This window comes from Globicephala melas, chromosome 1 (genome assembly GCF_963455315.2).
Source record: "Globicephala melas chromosome 1, mGloMel1.2, whole genome shotgun sequence".
NCBI lineage: Eukaryota > Metazoa > Chordata > Mammalia > Artiodactyla > Delphinidae > Globicephala > Globicephala melas.
The window spans coordinates 43,605,594-43,627,563 of record NC_083314.1 but is presented as its reverse complement, the minus strand read 5'-3'; the positions used below and the strand labels follow the sequence as shown (position 1 = coordinate 43,627,563).

General features: G+C 36.9%; 1 pseudogene; it reads left to right on the top strand.

Moving 5' to 3' along the window:
- The first annotated feature begins 1,566 nt into the window (after window positions 1-1,566).
- Window positions 1,567-1,896, top strand: LOC115861697 (centrosomal protein 20 pseudogene; annotated as a pseudogene).
- Window positions 1,897-21,970: the final 20,074 nt, after the last annotated feature.

Here is a 21,970-nt window from a genome sequence, read left to right as displayed (position 1 = left end):
AGGAGTCAAGCTTCATCTATCTCGAAACACTGTCATCTTAGAGTCCTTTCTTCTAATTGTATGGACAGGAATGAGAGTGGAGAAGTATATCTGCTCTTAATTGCCTTGGACTGGGACTGACACATAAGTTTTACTTATATTCCATTGGTGAGAATTTGTCATATGACATCACCTCGATACTTGGGAGTATCATGGTCTAGCAGTGTGCCCAGGAGAATGTAACAGTTTTGTGAACATATAGCAATTATCTTTGCCACATTGTCCTATCAAATAGATTAGTAAGAGTTATTGATTCTGCCTTGGATATCAGTAACTATCCTCTTCTCCTTCCCAATGTCTTTAAGCTTGTTTAGGGTGTCATCATCTTTCACTTGGAATACTGCAATAACCTCCTGACTTGTCTTCCTATGACCTGTTTCTCCCTACCACAGTTAGAATACTTTGGCTGTAAATAATACTGGCTTTAGGTAACTTAGGAAAAATTGGGAAATTAATATACAGGGCTATTTAACATCTTATGAACTCCAGAAGCAATAATAAATGTAGGTGCAGGAAAGTCCTGGAAAAAGAGATTGAAAGGGTATCAGGCCTGCAACCAATGGTCAGGTATCCACAGTTGGCTTTTAGCTTATTTGGCCTCTCTTTAAGAGAAAAATTTTTTTCTCCCAATCCACCAGGGGTTTCCTATCTTAATGCTGCAAAACATTCAGTGTCTTTTCCTCCAGTATGATGCCATTCATAGACAGCTTTGGCATGGAAGTATTTTTTTATACCTGTCTTCTATCTACAAGGGCTAGGACCAATCTAAGTCATCTATCTCTTTTTATCTCCCACATTCTAACTTGATGTTTTATACAATCCAGGCAGAGTGATTGTTCAATCAATATTCAACAAATCAATGAATGACCAACAGCATTATGCCATTTTATTGCACTCTGAGCATATTGTTAACCACCTCTGATCTATGAGTTCTTGCACTGATTCAGACTAGTGAGCCTTTCATCCTTCAAGAAAAATTTCTCTCTAAAAAGAAGGACGATTGACCCTTTATTTTCTTATCTTACCTGGCTGTGACACCATAAATTACCTACATTATGTCCTGTGTTTGACCCCATGGGAAAGTTCTGTGTATTGGTCATTCTTGTAGATCTCTGTTAATTCGGAGCTTACAAAGTACTTTTGCACCACACATTAATTATTCTGACTCAAAATTTTCTCTTAAAAAAAAAGGTATTAATAAAATTTAGCTTAGTAGATAATTGTATAGTGTCTTAAGAACTATTTTACATGTATTAATGCATTTGTTTGGTTGGCTTTTCTTTGTTTTTTTTTTTTTTTGGTTTTACAAAACAATCCCATAAGTAACTAGGGATGGAACTAGTATTTTCCCCAAATCATTTTCCCATTAGTGTTATCTCAAAGCTCAAATCTGATAACTGATTTTGTTATCAGATCCCACGTGATACCGCTGTCCCACACAGCATTTAGTGAAACAGTTCTGTTGGAAGCAAAACCAAATGTCATCAAGAAAAAATGGATTGTAGGCGCCCCTGGCGGTCGTTGTAAATGGCGACTGTCGCTGAGCTGAAGGCCGTTGTAAAAGACACCTTGGAAAAAAAGAGGAGTATTAGGGCATTTAAAAGCAAGGATTCAAACTGAAGTTTTCAATGCCCTTGATGGTGAAAGTGAACCCCGACCATCATTGCCTCATGAAAACCTTCTAATTAATGAATTAATTCTGGAGTATTTGGAATTCAACAAATATAAGTATACAGCATGTGTCCTCACAGCAGAATCTGGTCAACCCATAGTTCCATTGGACAATTTCTCATCCGTGAACTAAAATCATTTGAACTAGGGTTCAAATCCCAGCTCTACCTTTTACTACCTCTGTGACCTTGGACAACTTACTTAAATTCTCTATGCTTTAGTTTCTTCATGTATTAAAATTGGGACCACAGTAGTACACACCTCGGGAATTCCCTGGCGGTCCAGTTGTTAGAACTCCGTGCTTCCACTGCAGGGGTCATTGCTTCCATCCCTGGTTGGGGAACTAAATCCCTGCAAGCCTCCTGGTGTGGCAAAAAAAAAAAAAAAAAAAAAAAATAGTACCCACCTCATAGAATTCTTGTGTAGAATAAATGAGATAACGCCTGTAAAATGCTCAGTAAAATTGTTAATTGAAAATTTCTTCTTGTTAGAGGAGAGACACTCAAGATTTTTTCCAGGATTGAGTACTCATTATAATAGTTAAACCTGACCAATTTTGTTGTTTTCTTTGCAGTTGGCAGTCGATATGTGTGTATTTAAATAAACTCCAATGTTTTCAAATAAATTTATCGTTTTTATTGTTGACATTTACTAAACTCCAGTTAAAGTTATTGTCCTTACTCTAAGCAAAAAGAAGCAGCAGAAAGAAACCACCAGTGACTAAACTAGCATCCCGTATATAGTTACTCACCCCTCACTAGGAGGCAGGTCTTTGTTTCTAGAAACAGACATTTTCCTATTCTTGAAACTAATATTTTGGCCTTAGGGGTATCAGATAGATGCAGGTTGCTGTATCCCAGATTCATTCAAACTACTCCAGATCTGGTGCTTTTGTTCTTTTACAATCTCCTGCAATGTGCCAGGTAGGTGAACAGTTATCTGTTGCCATGAGGGATTAAATATAGATAGATGATAAATGATAGATAGATAGATAGATAGATAGATAGATAGATAGGGATAGATAGATTTTCAGCTCTGTTATTGAACTAAGCTATTTATGCCAGTTAAATGTACTTCCCCTTTCCAAAATAGCTTTCCAACCAAAAATATAAATTTAAAATTTCTATTTGAGCCTGTTTCATTTATCTGGAGTACTGCAATACTGTAGTACACATCTATATATGTACAGCTGCTGCTTTGGAGGAAGTAATCCTTCCGGATTCAGGTCAATGTAAATTACATTTTCAGTTATGTCAATTACTTTTGAAACAAAATCTTCCCTTCTATTATTCTTCCTCCGTTTTCCCCTTCCACTTTCCCTCCTTCCTTCCCTCAGTCTCCACTCCAGTCACACTGACCTCCTTCCTGTTCCTGGAACACACCAGACATGCCCCCTTAGTTGTCTGTTTGGCTAACTCCCTCACTTCTTTTATTTTTTTAATTTTTAATTTCTTTTTCTGAGATTTTTAATAATAATTTAGGGAAGGACTTTTTGTTTAGCATCTTTATTGGAGTATAATTGCTTCACAATGTTGTGTTAGTTTCTGCTGTATAACAAAGTGAATCAGCTATAAGTATACATGTATCCCCTCCCTCATTTCTTTTAAATACGTATACATACGTCCCCCCACTCACTTCTTTTAAATCTTCACTCAAATCTTTATGATTAAGTTCATTTGAGATTACCCTGAGGATACTTTTTAAAATTGCAACCTCCTACATCACACTCTGGAAAATCCTTCTTCCACTCAGTTAAAAAATTTTTCCATATCGCTAATTGTCTTGTAAAATATATATATAGTTATTATCTATCTCTCCCCACTCAAATGAAAGCTCTACAAGAGCAGAGTAAGGATCTTTGTTTTGCTCACTGCTGCATCCTAAGAAACTAGAACATAGTAAGTACTCAAAATACTTGATGAATAAATGGGTGGAATAAAATGTGTAAAGAGCAGGACGCATTCCATCAGTCTAAGCTGGTCCAATATATGTCTCTATGTTCACAAATGAATTGTGTGAAATTACTGTGCTTTCTGGTAAAATCATAAAGTAAGATATATGTATCATTTACTTTTTTTTCTATTCTAAAAGGAGTGTCGTCCCTTTTCAGATCACATGGAACTAAAATCTATTATGATACCATCGCCTTTTAAAAAAGTAGATATGCAGAAAACCTCCAGTAAATTTATTACATTCTTAGTTATAGTAATAAAGTAGTTACTTTTGAAAGTAAAAATATATATTTATAAGTCGGGGAAAGCTTTGTGAGGTTTTTAAAAAAAGAGCGCTAGAGATGGAATCTGGCATCAGGTATTTCTTGTGCCTCTTCATTTCTTGGCAATTTCTTTTTTTTTAATTTTTTTTTAATGAAAACTACAATTTTATTCATTCCTTAAGGTTTGCATTCACACAAATTGTGCAAATTGTTCTCCATGGGGAAAAACAACCAAACCAAAGTCCTATTTTTAGAAAGGGTTGCTCTAACTTTCTGCTCAGTTACAGTCTCTTTGTGTTCTGGCCTTCCAGGCCTCCCCTCCACAGAGCTGCCACCAGGGAAACCCTCAGTGTCACCCTCATTGGAGCCGAGGGGACTGAAGAAACGACGAACTTGTCTCAGACTCAGCAGTAAGTTAGGCTTTCTGCTCTCACCCCTCGTTTCTCATCTTCCACGACGGGTTTCTACCTACTTTCTGTGAGCTGGCCCCTCTGTATTTCCCAATTCTGACAACCTTCCAAGTATTGAAATCACCTTGTTGCCAAGAACCTCCTTTGGTCCTTACAGTTCTCCTCTCTGGACTGGAGCCTTTTGCCTGAACCCGATGGAATAAACGCACCTGACAGTGCATTAATCTCCCTCAATGAACTTCCAAGTTGCACCTCATCCTGTGTCTACCTAGCTCCATCAGATCCTGGCATCACAGCCTTTTCCTCCCACAATTGATGCTGTAGTCTGTCTCCCCATTGTTTATCTTTCAACTACCTTCATTTTCCCTTGCCATACATTTCTGTACTATTTTCTGCCTACATAGGTGACCTTCCTGCCTGCTGCCTGCCTCACTCTATTCTATGGGTCGTACTACAATTCTTAGCCATTCAAAGAATCCTGCCACAGTTATCCATACTATCCCGGCCATATTTCAAGATACAAGTTTTATCTATTTTTTAAAAAAACAATCAGAATAAATAGATTAGATAATTTGCAGTCTTCTGTTCTATCAGTGTTTATTTGTGAATCTGTAAAAACAAGCAGCCCAGCATGTCATGAACATTTTCACTGCAATACACACGGGCATTCAGCAGCAACTAAGCCAAGCTCAAAATGAGACAAAGACAGAGCCACCATTGGCATTGTTTGAGTGACACAGGAAATAAAACAGTCTCCATCCACCAGATTTCTCTTAATTGAAAATCTTCATTATATCAATCAGTATCGGTAGAGAATATAGAAGTTGGACAATTGTTATTGGAATACATGGAAATTTGAAGTAAAAATATCTAGGATAAACCAGCAACTTGGGCAGCACATTTGGAAAAGAGGAAGGAAATAGTTCATCTTTGGAGAACCAAAGCAATGAAAATGTCTGTATTGGGAGTTGATTCTGCTCTTACAGTGTTCTGGATACTTTAAAAAGTCTCTTTAGACCCACAGTTGACCGGGTCGAAGAGAGGATGTTTTCACATCCCTTGGCCTGTGTAATCTCTTCCTGCTTTATCTGTGCTGCAGTGGCAAGCACAAGCACAAGTAGTCACAGGCAGAGTTTCTGAAAGAAGTCTCCTTGCTCTGCAAATCAGCTGGAAGTGCACTGAAGTGCACGTGAGAGGTGTGGGCTAGACGATCCATTGTCATTTCTAGTTATAATGATCTCTGATTCAATGTATGTGTCCATGCTCATCTTAAATTCACAATATGTGCTTTCTTTAAAGCTTCTTACTGGGTTTTAGAACACAACATTTACTTTAATATATATTTCATAACTGCCTTATGAATTTAAAAATATGTTATTTTCTTTACAATCTCCTAAGAGAATTGCCACAAAATGCACACTCAAAAATAAGGTAGAGACCAGGGCAATAAAAATCCCTTTAATGAAAAAGGGCGTCCACTCTAACAAACACAGTTCCTGACTTGGAGAGGCAGTCAGAAGTTGAATGTTTTCCTCCTGCTAGCTTAAGGCTGGTTGCAGCCAGACTCTGACCTGATGGACTGCATCTCATCCTGCCTTGCTTTCTGTGCACTGTAAGTAAGCCTTCTCTCCTGAGGGATCTTAGGAAGCACATAAAGTATTAGAAAACAGGCAGAACCTTCATCACAGAGCACTTACCATGAGATCCTGCATTCTGGAGCTCGAAAGGAATCTCAGAGTAATTTAGTAAACGTCCTCCATTTTTCAGATAAGGAAACTACAATCCAGAGAAGGTAATGAGTTGCCCACGGCCACATAGATAGTATGTGGGCCAACGTGAGCCTGGAGGCCAGCTTTCTTCTCTGGAAGCTAGTCTTCTCCCCCTTTGTCATTTTCCTTCACTCATCTTCTATAATGATTCATTGGCTGGCTTCCTAATTCTGGGAGACTGAACTCTAGGATCATCGTTGTATCCACTGCAAATTCAGACCTGCAGCCAGGCAGGCATAGTGGAAACTATGGATTCTGGAGTAAAATCCCAGCACTGCTGCTTACTAGCTGTGTGAGCTAGGGTAAATAACTTTATCGCTTTACGTTCAGTTTCATCATGTATAAAATAGAAACATCAGAGAGTTACTACTCCTACCCAGTCCTGAATACTCAGTATCTTTTGGTTACTTCCCTCCCTTTGTTTTCCTCCATGAAGTTCCATGTCTTTTGTCCCAGCTTCTTGAAACAAAACAACTTAATGTTATGAATATATCTTTTTAAATGGTTACCCTTAGGTGTAAGAATTTCTTATAATAATCATTTAATAATTAACACACATTTTCACTTTAGACAGGGCTGAAAGAAAATGTTCTCGCTCTATTTTTCACTTGAGTTTGTAGTATTAGTGAACCTGAGTCTAGCTACAAAAGGCAACCGGAATGGTTCAATTATTCAGGTAAAAACACAAGACATAGTCTAGATTTTTCTAATTCCTTTAATAAGCTCCTATCTTTTGGGAGTTTGTGTTCTTGTTCCCAGGAAAAAAAGGCAACATTAAGCAAGTTGAAACTACAGGCATACCTTGTTTTATTGCACTTCACTTTATTACATTTTTTACAAATCAAAAGTCTACGGCACCTGGAGTCAAGCATGTCTATTGGTACCATTTTCCCAGCAGCATTTGTTCACTTCACATCTCTGTCATATTTTGGTAATTCTCAAACTATTTGAAACTTTTAAATTATTATTATATTTTTTATGGTGATTATGATCAGTGATCTTCGATGTTAATATCATCAAAGAGGCATCACAAACTACGCCCATATAGGACAGTGAACTTAATCCATAAATATTGTGTGCGTTCTGACTGCTCCACCAGCTGGCTGTTCCCCCATCTCTGTCCCTCTCCTCAGGCCTCCCTATTCCCTGAGTCACAACAATATTGAAATTAGGCCAATTAATAACCCTGCCGTGGCCCCTAAGTGTTTAAGTGAAGGGAGGAGTGGTATGTCTCTCACTTTAAATCAAAAGCTAGGAATAAGATTAAGCTTAGTGAGGAAGGAATGTCAAAAGCCTATTTAGCTGAAAGCTAAGCCTCTTGTGCCAACCAGTCAAGTTGTGAATGCTAAGGAAAAGTTCTTAAAGAAGATTGAAAGTGCTACTCTAGTGAAATCATGAATGATAAGAAAATGAAACGACCTTATTGCTGATATGGAGAAAGTTTCAGTGGTTTGGATAGAAGATCAAACCAGCCACAACATTCCCTTAAGACAAAGCTTAATCCAGAGCAAGACCCTAAGTTTCTTCAATTCTAGAAAGCCCGAGAGAAGTGAGGAAGCTGCATGACGAAAGTTTGAAGCTTGTAGAGATTGGTTTATGAGGTTGCAGGAAAGAAGCTATGTCCATGACATAAAAGTGCAAGGTGAGGCAGCAAGTCCTGTTGTAGAGATTGCAGCAAGTTATCCAGAAGATCTAGCAAAGATCATTAATGAAGGCGGTTACACCAAACAACAGATTTTCAATGTAGATAGAACAGCCTTCAGTTGGAAGAACATGCCATCTAAGACTTCATATCTTCAGAGGCGAAGTCAGTGCCTGGCTGCACAGCTTCAAAGGATACGCTGGCTCTTGCTAGAGGCAAATGTAGCCGGTGACTTGAAGTTGAAGCCAATCCTCACTTACCATTCTGAAAATCCTAGGGCGCTTAAGAATTATGCTGAATCTACTCTGCCTGTGCTCTGTAAATGAAACAACAGAGCCTGGATGACAACACGTCTGTTTACAATGTGATTTAGTGACTATTTTAAGCCCACTGTTGAGACCTACTTCTCAGAAAAAAAGATTCCTTTTCAAAATACTACTGCTCATTGACAATGCACCTGGTTACCCAAGAGCTCTGACAGAGACATACAATGAGATTAATGTTGTCTTCATGCCTGCTGACACAAAGTCCATTCTTCAAACCAAGGATCAAGGAGTTATCTCAATATTCAGGTCTTATTATTAAAGAAATACACTTCATTAGGCTATAGCTGCCATAGACAGTGATTCCTCTGATGGATCTGGGCAAATTCAATGGAAAACCTTATGGAAAGGATCCACTATTCTAGATGCCATGCCGTTCATGGAAAGAGGTCACATTATCAACATCAACAGAAGTTTATGAGAAGTTGATTCCAACCCTCATGGATGATTTAGAAGTGTTCAAGATTTCAGTGGAAGAAGGAATTGCAGATGTGGTAGACATAGCAGGAGAAACTAGAATTAGAAGTGGAGCCTGAAGATGGGACTGAATTGCTTTAATCTCATGATAACACTTGAACGGGTGAGGAGTTGCTTCTTATGGATGAGCAAAGAAAGTGGTTTCTGGAGATGGAAACTACTCCTGGTGAAGATGCTGTGAAGATTGTTGAAATGACAACAAAGGACTTAGAATATTACATACACTTAGAAGACAGAGCAGCAGCAGCAGTTTGAGAGGACTGACTCCTACTTTGAAAGAAGTTCTACTGTGGGTAAAATGGTCTCAAACAGCATAGCATGCTATAGAGAAATTGCTTATGAAAGGAAGGGTGAACTGATGCGGCAAGCTCCGTCGCTGTCTTATGTTAAGAAATTGTCACAGCTACCCCAGGCTTCAGCATCCACCACCCTGATCAGTCAGCAGCCATCAACAGTGAGGCAAGACCTTCTACCAGCTAAAACATTATGACTTGCTGAAGGCTCAGATGATGGTTAGCTTTTATTTTTTAATTAAGGTATGTACATTGTTCTTTAGACATAGTGCTGTTGCATACTTAATAGACTACGGTACAGTACAAACATAACTTTTATGTGCAGCGGGAAACTAAAGAGTTTGTGTGATTCACTTTATTGCAATAAAGCTTTGTTGTTGTGGTCTGGCACTGAACTCACAATATATTCAAGGTATGCCTGTAGTCTTGCCTGCTTCTCACTTGTAAACATAGGATACTAGCTTATTATTTCTTGATTTACAAGGAACTTCCAGAATGCAATCCTTACCTGTTTCAGCTCAATTTCTGTTTCTTAAAAGATACTGCCTACCACCCGGGCCCTGAGACCTTCCTCTGTGTAGCTCCATGAACTGCCCTTTTTGTTTTCATCTTTTTTCTTCCCCTTTGCCAATAAACATGTTAACTTTTCTCTTAATCTTAAACCTTCCCTTTTCTTTCACACATCATTCGTACATCATCTTGTTTGTGTCTTTCCCCTGTTTCTCCTACTCTGAAGTCCATTATACTCTAACCTCAGCCTCAAACCCTCTACTAAACTCTCCTTGTTAGGTATTAAAGACACTGCTATTGCCAAAGTCAATGAGTCTCAACCAAGTTACAACTTGGTTTCTCTTTGACCATACGACACTCTTCCCTTTCTCTTGATTTTTTTAAAAAAGCTTTTCTTTTTCTTTTAAAATAAATAAATTTATTAATTTATTTATTTTTGGCTGCATTGGGTCTTCATTGTAGTGCACAGGCTTCCCATTGCGGTGGCTTCTTGTTGCAGAGCACGGCCTCTAGGCATGCAGGCTTCAGTAGTTGTGGCACACGGGCTCAGTAGTTGTGGCTCACGGGCTCTAGAGTGCAGGCTCAGTAGTTGTGGTGCACAGGCTTCGTTGCTCCATGGCATGTGGGATATTCGCGGACTAGGGCTCGAACCCGTGGCCCCTGCATTGGCAGGTGGATTCTTAACCACTGCACCACCAGGGAAGTCCCAAAAAAGCTTTTGTTTAAAACAAACTCCCAAATCTCATTTTAGAAAATTAGAAAATACAGAGAAGCAAAAAGAAACAAAAATCACTGACATTCCATTACCCAGGACAAACTACCCAATGCAGCTCACTATGAGCACACACACATGCACACACACACACACACACACACACACACACACACACACACACACACATACATTCACCCCTCCCTCCACGAGAATATGCTATTTATTGTATTTGGTATTGTTTTGTTCATTAATGTATTGTAAACTTTATTCCACGTCAAAAGGCCTAATTGTAATTTTGTCAAACTTTTAGAAGTTATTTTAAAATGAACCAAATAAATCTAATGAGTAGTTCTTACAAATCTTTTTAGCTAATTATATATAACAATATGCAGACAACAAAATAAAGCATATATAGCTACACTAATATTACATCAGACAACATTTTAAAGCAAAATATTACTAGAGAGTAAAGAAGTTCATTTTATACCGATTAGAATTAATTTCCTGATTTAATTCATCAGAAGAATGTAACAATATTTAATTTGCATGCCAAATAAAATTGTAACCTAAAAATAGAAAAAGCAGACAAGGTCAAAACTACAAAGAAATAGGAAAATCCACAACCATAGTGAGACATTTTAACACACTTCTCACAGTATTTGGTAGAGCAAAGAGGCACACACAAAAAATCAGTATGGAAGTACAAGATTTGAATAATAAAGTTAAAAATCACCTAATGATAAAATATGGAACACTGCACATGATTGCAGAATAACATGTTTGTAAGTACACATAAAGCATTTACAAAGAGTTCACTATATTCTAGGTCATAAAGAATCTTAAAATTTAAAATACTAAAATATATCCTCTGACCTTATATTAAGCTATTGATATAGTTAATAATAACTATTTTGTAATCGCCACATATTTGGAAATTAACTTCTAAATAAAGCATGAGTCAAAGGTGACTGCAAAATAATCACCACAATAAGCCCAGTTACCATTCATCACCACACATGGTTACAATTTTTTTCTCTTGTGATGAGGGCTTTTAAGATCTACTCTCTTCACAACTTTCAAATATGCTGAACAGTATTATTAACTCTTGTCACCATGCTGTACATTACACACCATGACATTTATTATTTTATAATCACATGATAAAAACTTAATCCTTTTTAAGGATTTATCGATCTTCTGAAAAAAATTCTTGGGACTTCCCTGGCAGTCCAGTGGTTAAGACTCTGCGCTTCCAATGCAGGGGGCACGGGGTTGATCCCTGGTCGGGGAACTAAGATCCCCTATGCCGAATGCGTCCCCCCCCCACAAAAACTTCTTGTCAATACCCTTTACCATATTTCTACTGCGTGCTTTTCTTTATTATTAAATGAGTTCTTTATGTATTAAAGATAGCAAACTTTCATACTATACGTTATAAACATGTTCCAATTGTCACTGATATTTTTGATGTATAATTTTTTTGATGTATATCTTTAATTATTCATTTCTTTATATAGATTCCTTCAGTGTGATAACAAATATTGAAGTATTTTAAAAGCACATTGATAATATTACATAGATATGACAAAGCTTAGATATGAGGTTGGGTATAACAAGGTAGAACATATAATAGACAAAGTCTTCTACCAACTGAATGCCTTAAGCATTTCATTAATAATTTAAAATAGGGAGATACTGCACATGAAAGAACACTGGATTTAGAGTCAGAACTCCTGAGTCTGAATCTCAGGTCTGCAATTTGCTTGCTGTGTGACTTGGCTAGGTCAATGCCTCTCCCCGTGTGTTGAAAATTGCCACTTAAATACAGTTAATGTCCCTAATTCATGTGGTCTCTTTATTTCTTTAAAAATAATTTCACTTGAGATTCAATTGTGTAGAAAACTTAGAAATGCCAACATTACAAGTGTCAATGCAATGTTAATTTCTCATCTGTGTAAACAATAATTGTCTGGAGCATTCCTTTTACTACATAGCAAATTTTTTCTGTATGACTTTAGTATGCCCTCAGGACGTACATAACTAACATTCTTTTCAAGAAGAAGATACCTAAAGCGAATAAATGGTTATCTTTATTATACCAGCAGAGGTAAGGCATTTCAAAACCTAACCTCTTAAATAATCTGTTCCTCTGTGTGTGTGTGTGCGTGTGCGTGTGCGTGTGCGTGTGTGTGTTGTTGCTTTTGGATGTGTGGAAATATCTAGAATTTCACCTAAACATGAGACACACACACACGTACACACACACACACACACATACACACCCCTTAAATGATAGAGGTTTAAAAGAATTTAAAAACTTAAAAAATATATATATGAACACAAGACTGGTGTTTGTTCCCTCTTATATCTCAAAGACCCATTGCGATCACCCAGAGCTAGAGCTAGAGTTCTTAGTTGCAAAGGTAGACGGCTTTTTGTAAAGTACTAACTAAAAGCAGGAAAGGAGAAAACAAAACAGGAAAAAATAATATTACTAATATTACACAAACTCAGATAATAAAGGATAATAGAGGTAATGTTTCCCAGCTAATTTTGTGAAGTCTGTGTAATTCTGATACCAAAAAAGCTGAAGACATTGCAAGAAAAGAAAAATTATAAATTAATATTCCTTATGCATATACATATAAAAATTTTAACAGAATGTAAACAAGTCAAATATAGCAACATAGAAAAAGCATAATATTTTATTGGTTTAACATAAAAGTTCAACAACGTGATTTAAATATTAATGTAAGGAGAAATGTTATATAATTCAATAGATGCAGAAAAAGCATTTATCAAATTTCAGCTCCAAATTATGATAAAAACTCTCTGCAAAATAAGAATAGAAGAAAAAGTTCTCAGTCAGAAAGGCATATACAAAAATTTCAGAGCTAATATCATTCTTACTGATGAAATGCTGGATGCTCTTCCTTAAACACAGGGAAAAGACATGGGTGTCCACATTTTTTTTTACTAGACATTTTTTTAGAGCAGTTTTTGGCTCACAGCAAAATTGAGAAGAAGGTATAGAGACTCATACACCTCTGGTGCTGACATATGCACAGCCTCCCCCATTATCAATATCTCCCTCCAGAGTGCTATATTTGTTACAATCCATGAACCTGCACTGACACATCATTATCACCCAAAGCCCAAGCTTTACATCAGAGTTCATTCTTGGTGTTGTACATTCTACGAATTTTGATGAAAGTAAAATCACGTGTATCCACAATTGTAGCATTGTACAGAATAGTTTCTTTTTTCTTTTTTTTCCTAATAAATTTATTTATTTATTTATTCATTTTTGGCTGCGTTGGGTCTTCGTTGCTACGCATGGGCTATCTCTAGTTGCGACGAGCGGGGGGGGGGCTACTCTTCGTTTCAGTAGTTGTGGCACGCGGGCTCAGTAGTTGTGGCTTGTGAGCTCTAGAGTGCAGGCTCAGTAGTTGTGGCGCATGGGCTTTGCTGCTCCATGGCATGTGGGGTCTTCCCAGACCAGGGCTCGAACCCATGTCCCCTGCATTGGCAGGCGGATTCTTAACCACTGTGCCACCAGGGAAGTCCCAGAGTAGTTTCATTGCCCTAAAAATCCTCTGTACTCAGCGTGTTCATCCATCTCCCCTCTTCCAAGCCCCTGGAGACCACTGATCCTTTTACTGTTTTGATAGTCTTACTCTTTCCAGAATGTCATATAGTCTGAATCATATTCTATGTAACATTTTCAGATTGGCTTCTTTCACTCACTAATACGCATTTAAGATCCCTCTATGTCTTTTCATGGCTTGATAGCTTATTTCTTTTTTGCACTGAATAATGTTCAGTTGTCTGCACGTACCACAGTTTATCTATCCATTCATCTACTGAAGGACAAGGACATCTTGGTTTCTTCCAAGGTTTGGCAGTTATGAATAAAACTGCTATAAACATTCTTGTGCCGGTTTCCATGTGGACGTAAGTTTTCAACTCATTTTGGTGAATACCAAGGAGTGCAACTGCTGGATCATATTAGTTCTTAAGAAACTGCCAAATTGTCTTCCAAAGTGGCTGTACAATTTTGTATTCCCACTAGTAGTGAATGAGAGTTCCTGTTGCTCCACATGCTCATCAGCATTTGCAGTTATCAGTACTTTGGATTTCGGCCATTCTAATAGGTATGTAGTGATATCTAATTGTTTTAATTTGCAATTCCCTAATGACATTTGATGTTAAGCATCTTTTCGTATGTTTATTTTCCATCTGTGTATCTTCCTTGGTGAGCTGTCTGTTGAGGTCGTCTGTTTATTTTTACCTATTTATTTAAAATTTATTCTTTTTTTTTATTTGGCTGCGTCAGTTGCAGCATACGGGATCTTCATTGCAGCATGGGGGATCTTTTGTTGTGGTGTGCAGGTTCTTCATTGTGGCACACTGGCTCCTCTCTAGTTGTAGCACACGGGCTCCAGAGCTTGCAGGCTGAGTAGTTGTGGCACGTGGAGCTCTCTAGTTGTGGCTTGTGGGCTCTAGAGTGCACAGGCTTAGTTGCCCTGTGGCATGTGGGATCTTAGTTCCCCGACCAGGGATCAAACCCGTGTCCCCTGCATTGGAAGGCAGATTCTTAACCACTGGACCACCAGGGAAGTCCCTCGTCTGTTTATTTTTAAAATCAGGTTGTTCATTTTCTTATTGTTGAGTTTCAAGAGTTCTTTGTATATTTTGGATAATAGTCCTTTATCAGATATGTCTTTTGGAAATTTTTCTCCCAACCTGTAACTTGTCTTCTTATTCTCTTGCAGGATGTCCACTTTTATAACTTCTATTTAAAACTGCCCATATCCCCTGCATTGGCAGGCAGATTCTTAACCACTGTGCCACCAGGGAAGTCCAAAAGTCACCATTCTTTGATGGTGATGGAAAATCTGAGCAAAGCTATTCCTTGGTGGGAAGAGATTGACTAGATTGAGGCATAAGGGAATTTTCTGGAGCCATGAAAATGTTCTATATTTTGATAGGGAGTAGATTATATGAGTTTATCCATTTGTCAGAACTGTGTCTTTAAGGTCTATCTACTTCACTGCAGTAAAATTGACCTCAATAAAAAAATTTTTTTTAATGGCACAAAGCAAATACTAATGGGAAACTAATATTCACAATACAAGATACTTAATTTTTTCTGTAGATATTCTACCAGGCCAGCAGACAGTCATAAAGGCCCTTCCTTGACCCTCCCCACGCCAGACCCTTCAGGATCTTGTTTTCCTCTTTTCTCATCCTGTAGGAGATCTATGCAGAGCGTAGAATGACTGACATCCCTGCTGGAGGTCGAGATATAGTCTACTTTAGTGAGTCAGTGGAAATGTAGGATTACCTCCTTTGTTCATATTGCTTTCTGATTCTACTAGTCTATCATTACAGGCTAACTTCAACTCTGACTCAATACACTTCTATGATATTACAAAATGTGATTTCCCAATATTATCCAGGGATTGGTCACTGAGTCTGCTAAGACACATTTCTTCCTGGTCCATAGATTGCTATTCTTTTGCGGTCACAGTGCTTTTGACATGACATTTCTTCTGCCAGAGATTTTTTTAAGGTCATAAGACTTATGTATAATTTGTGATGCAGGTTTTTGTTACGACAACTCGTTTGGGTCACTTTTTCTTTGATTCAGTGGTATACAAGGAGAAATGGTTGGCAAGCTTTTAGTTTCCTACATTACAATAAAAATTCTACTTTAGTACCCTGTCATATTTTTTATTCCGTTTTCCATGTTATTATTTACTCATTGTGTGAGGTTGATGGAATAGTGCTAATAAGTAACCAGTAGTACCATAAAAACTGTGCCCTAGGTTAATGGTATATGTGAACTCTGGGACGTACGGTCTACAACATTTTTTTTCATTTTACACACATGTAGTCTATAGAGAGAAGATAAGGAATCTAATTGCTGTAATTTCTAAGTATATGCATGATAAAAGAGACACTTTTTCTTGCTGGGGAAGTTTGACTGTGGTACCAAAGTGCTCAGTATTACAACAGTTTCCAGGAGACACTTCCTCTCTTTAGTGGGCTGCTTAATATCGTTTAGGTTTTTAGTATGTGACCAAACATTTGGAGACCTGAATTGTTTTGGTTACACAGTTAACAACCAGATAAATGAAGTGGGTTCTAATAACTACTTATTCAACATCTTGTAAGAAAAAAATGTTTGAGGGGTTCTTGTCTCCTGACAATTCTTGTATTTGTGAGTCTTTGAAGAGAAAAAAAAAAAAAAAAACTCATTGGATAAATTCAGGTGTAGCTGACCTGCCATAGTGACCTCTTTTAGCGATCTAGCTGGGGAGATTGGATTTGCCTGAAGCTTAATCTCTTGGGATTGGTATGCTTGAGAGTTCTGGAACATGTTTTTCCATTCAGCATTAAATACAATTGTTATTCTTTAATATTTATGTATCTGGGCAGCCAAAGCCTGATGAAACTGACTCCCAAGGGGTTGACGGGTAAGGTTGGGTGAAAGACAAGTAATTCACAGATTTAACATCATCTCTCCCAGAAAAGAAATCTTTTCTGTTCCACTCCTTTCCCCAGTCCATTCACCCCTACATTTTGTACATATTACTAGATTTGCATGAATTAACGCATTATATTTATTTTTAAAACAGTATTTTAGATATAATTCACATACCATAAAATTCACTCCTTTAAAGTGTACATGCTGGTGGTTTTTCATATATTCTGAGATATGTACAATTACTAAAATTTAATTTTCAAACATTTTGAGCATCCCGCCCCCCAAAGAAAACCCATACCCATTAAGTAGTCACTCTCCATTTTTCTCTTCCCCCCAGCCTCTAGAACCACTAATCTAAATTTGGTCTCTATGGATTTGTCTATCTGGACATTTCACCTAAATGGAATCATACAGTATTTGGTCTTTTGTGACCAGCTTCTTTCACTTAATGTATTTCCAAGATTCATTCATGTTGTAGCATGTAGTACTTCATTCCTTTTTACTGCTGAATAATATTTCATTGTATACCACATTTTGTTTAACCATTTATCAGTTGATGGGCATTTGGCGTTTTTCCATGTTTTAGCTGTAGTGAATAAAACTACTATGAATATTCATGTACAAGTCTTTGGTGAACATTTTTTTTCTCTTGATATATACCTGTGAGTGAAATTGCTGGGTAGTATGATAACCCTGTGTTTAACATCTTGAGAAGATGACAAATTGTTTTCCAAAGTGACTGCATCATTTTACATTTCCACCAGCAGTGTATGAGAGTTCTGATTTCTCCACACCCTTGCCAAATGACTAAAGATTTTTAACATTTTTTTCATAAACTTATTGGCCATTTTAATATCACCTCTGGAGAAATATCTATCCAAATCTTTGCCCATTTTTAAATTGGGTTATTTGACTTTTTATTACTGAATTGTAAGAGTTCTTTATATATTTTGTATGTAAGTCCCTATCAGATATATGATTTACAAATAAACACAATGTATTTAAAATATTATTTCCACTCACAATTATGACTTCCTGGAAGATAAGAATGATGTGTTGCTTCTCCACATTCTCCATATTTATGCAATAAACAACTGCTATGAAATATATGTAATTCCTAAAAAAGAGAGTTGCTCTAGACACAATTAAAAAGTTGAAGAAAATCATGCATATTTTTATTTTATCTTCCAATGAGCAACTTTTTGCTTTTCAAAATATTACTACTTCTGAAGCAATATCTCTAATGCCCTTTAGGCAATAGTTATAGTTCCTTCCGTGTTATCACTCTTTTACTCAGGTTCTCTCTAATCTCCCTTCAAAAACTCTCACTCAAGACTATGAGTCATGTTTTTTTCATCTTTGTACTCCCAGCAACAGAAGTTTGTTGAATGCTTTCACATTCTTTCCCAGAGCTCCGGAGCATCCTGGTGTATTGCCCCTTCCTGTCACCATCAGAGTTCTTGGTTGCAAGAAATGGAAATAGATTCTGGTTAAATTAAGCAAGGAGAAATCTATGGTAAAGACAGACAACATTCCCAGAATCAATCTGAGGTGGATAATCAGCCTCCCAGATATGCATTCCCACGAAACCACACACAGTGAAGGAAAGAGAAATTTCCCAAATAAGAGGACGCTCTTAGGAAAGGGGAATAAATTCTGAACAGCAAAAGTAATTGTAAATATTCTCTGTATTATTCACCTCCTATTCTTCTCTATATCATTGCACCAAATGCTATTCCCTCAGGATCTGTCTTTTCTTTGTAGGAACTGATAAAACTCTACAATTGGTTTACTAAGCCATAAAAAGAATGAAATAATGCCATTTGCAGCAACATGGATGAACCTAGAGATGATCATACTAAGTGAAGTAAGCCAGACAGAGAAAGACAAATACCATATGATGTTGCTTATATGTAAAATCAAAAAAAAAAAACCAAATGAATTATTTACAAAACAGAAATAGAACCATAGACATACAAAAGAAACTTATGGTTACCAAAGGGAAAAGGGGAGTGGGGAGGGATAAATTAGGAATTAGGATTAACATACACACACTACTATATATAAAATAGATAACCAACAAAAACCTACTGTACAGCACAGGGAACTATACTCAATATTTTGTAATAACCTATAAGGGAAAAGAAAAATATATATATGTATATGTGTGTATATATATATGTCTGAATCACTGTGCTGTACACCTGAAACTAACACAACATTGTACTTTAATTTTTTTAAAAAGTATATATTTCTTGTTGCAAATACTTCCGGGAATGGTAATTAATAAAACCTAATCTTTCAAATACACTTTTGTGTGATTCTGTGAATCAGATAATTTCATCATGGAGTTGTCTGACCACCAGATGGTAAAAAGGGTCTACTGGGGTGATGAGGAAGCCAGATCAGAGGAGGAGACACCATGGCTGAGGACGAGTGAGGAGGGGCTCAGGTGACTGGAAACAGTCTTCATACTAATCCTGCCCCAAACCAGGGCTTTATTTTCTTATACAGCACACTCCTCACAAGTCTTTTAATCAACTTTTTATTTACAGTTTTCAGTATTCCAGGACCTCCAATTAAGGTCAGTTTCACAGATAATTCAATTCATAAAACAAATACAGACATGCTCTGTGCAAATATCTCTCAAGTATGACCTCGCAGATAATGTTGGGTGAAACATGCTTCCCATTTAAGAAATACAGGACATTTTGAGCAGATTTTTTATTATGAGGGGAAATCACAGTCAGAGAACCAGAGTTCTTACCCTTTGTTTTTGTTCCCATAACTGATTTGGTAATGATGGAAATGTCTTTTAAGCAAATGGGATTTTATACATTTAGGCTATGATTTAACTCTGCATCACTGACATGAGAAACATGTTTAACTGTTAGAAGAAGGATGAAATAGAAAAAAGTGGAGTAAATAAAAAATATTCATCTGGAGTCATTGATGAGATTACTGTTAAATAATTTTTAAATTGTTATTGGAATATAGTTGATTTATATGTTGTATTAGTTTCTGCTGTACAGCAAAGTGAATCGGTTATACATATACATATATCCACTCTTTCTTACATTCTTTTCCCATATAGGCCATTACAGAGTATTGAGTAGAGTTCCCTGTGCTATACAGTAGGTCCTTGTTAGTTATCTAATTTTATATAGTAGTGTGTATATGTCAATCCCAATCTCCCAATTTATCACTCCCCCCTTTCCCCCAGTAATCGTAAGTTTACTGTTAAATAATTAAAATAATGCCAAATGATACCACTAATTACTGAGCTGGAAGATTCAGGAGTTACCTAATCTCTTTTCACCTCTCAAAGTTGACCATAGCCATTGAGTAAATAATATATTTTTATTTACTCAGTATAAGATTAATAATAGTATAATTTATAGTATTATAAATTCCTGCCCTGTTTTTAAAAAGTTTCCTGTTAATTGTTTCTGAATTGTCTTATTCCTCTTTTCTTTACTCCTCTTCCCTTTCCTCTCCTTCCCTTTTTGTTCCCTCCTGCTCTCTCCCTCCTTCTCTCCCTTCCTGAACTGATTTACAATCACAATATGGGTCAAGTTATTTGTCTACTCATGGTCTCTTGTTTATTTTTTTTGCCTACATTTCCCCTTCTTACACTTAGAAAATATCCTTTGTGAAATATAGTAAAATAAAGGAAACACTTTTTGTTTGTATTCCAGCTTTATAAAAAGTCATGAATATTCTTATTTCATGTATCTTCATGTTATAATGCAAGTAAGGATGTTATCACTTAATGAATTTATAATACTTTAGCACAATCCATAGATATAAAGATATTCTATAAATAGAACTTGATTGATGAAGACAATGGTGATTGCAATATTATGTAATACTGCATGGGATTCAAAGCATAGCAATGTATATCATCATGCTAGACTTTGGTCAACATACTTGCAAATCTTTGTCATATATCAAAGCATGACAAAGACTGGTTCACTGCGGTTGCTGTTACCAGGTTATTGTTTGTTTGTTTGTTTGTTTTTTTGCGGTACGCGGGCCTCTCACTGTTGTGGCCTCTCCCGTTGCGGAGCACAGGCTCCGGACGCGCAGGCCCAGCAGCCATGGCTCACAGGCCCAGCCGCTCCACGGCACGTGGGATCCTCCCGGACCGGGGCACAAAGCCGTGTCCCCCGCATCGGCAGGCGGACCCTCAACCACTGAGCCACCAGGGAAGCCCCACCAGGTTATTGTTTTGAGGACAATTAGACTGGAGGAAATGTGTAGAGATTTATTATGCATATAAGATGTTATTGTTGTGTTCATCTAATTTTTATTCATATTCTCCAGCTCTCTTCCACATTGATTTTAGGATTGCAGACATCCACATTCCTGAATTCACACAAAAGGCTCCAAGCTGAGCAGTCTAAAGATGTTATCACATTTATTGTGTTCAATTAAAAAATATTTTTAAGACAATATCTCTCATGATTTTCTTGTCCCTGCCAGATAAGATTTTATCTACTAGATTACTTTTATTTTTATTTATTTATTTATTTTTTTGTAGTATGTGGGCCTCTCACTTTTGTGGCCTCTGCCGTTGCGGAGCACAGTCTCCGGACGCGCAGGCTCAGCGGCCATGGCTCACGGGCCCAGCCATTCCACGGCATGTGGGATCTTCCCGGACCGGGGCACGAACCCGTGTCCCCTGAATCGGCAGGCGGACTCTCAACCACTGCGCCACCAGGGAAGCCCCTAGATGACTTTTAATTCGTACTTTTTTGACTGATTAGTTTGATGGGAGATATCTAGATACACAGCTTTAATGTGATGAAATCCTGACAGGATATTATATCATACCTTCCCCTACCTTTAAACCCCTTTCCTCCTTAACTCTGGCTTACATCAGACACTATTTCAGGGTAGTATTAGAAACTGACAACAAAGAATGAACTCCTAAGAGTCCGATTACACTGACTTTGATCTTTTAGAGATTTGGAAAGATATTTGATTCTTGAAGTAGTTACCTGAATACTCCAGACCTGGAAGATTATCAAATTAATTTTATTTAATTAGTATTTTAAAATGTATTTTTCTATAAGATGTAAGGTGATTTTATTAAGCTATACAAAAATCACAAATATTTAAATATTGTAGTATATAAAGAGATAAATATGTATATTATATATTACATATAAATGTAATAAATATATACATACTTCCGGTTTTATTGAGATATATAGCACTGTATAACTTTAAGGTGTACAGCATGATGATTTGACTTACATACATCAAGAAATGATGGTCACAATAGGTTTAATGAACATTCATCATCTCATATAGATACAACATTAAAGAAATAGAAAAAAAATTTTTTTCCGTGTGATGAAAACTCTTATAATTTATTACATTTTAATATAAAAATTAATATACTATA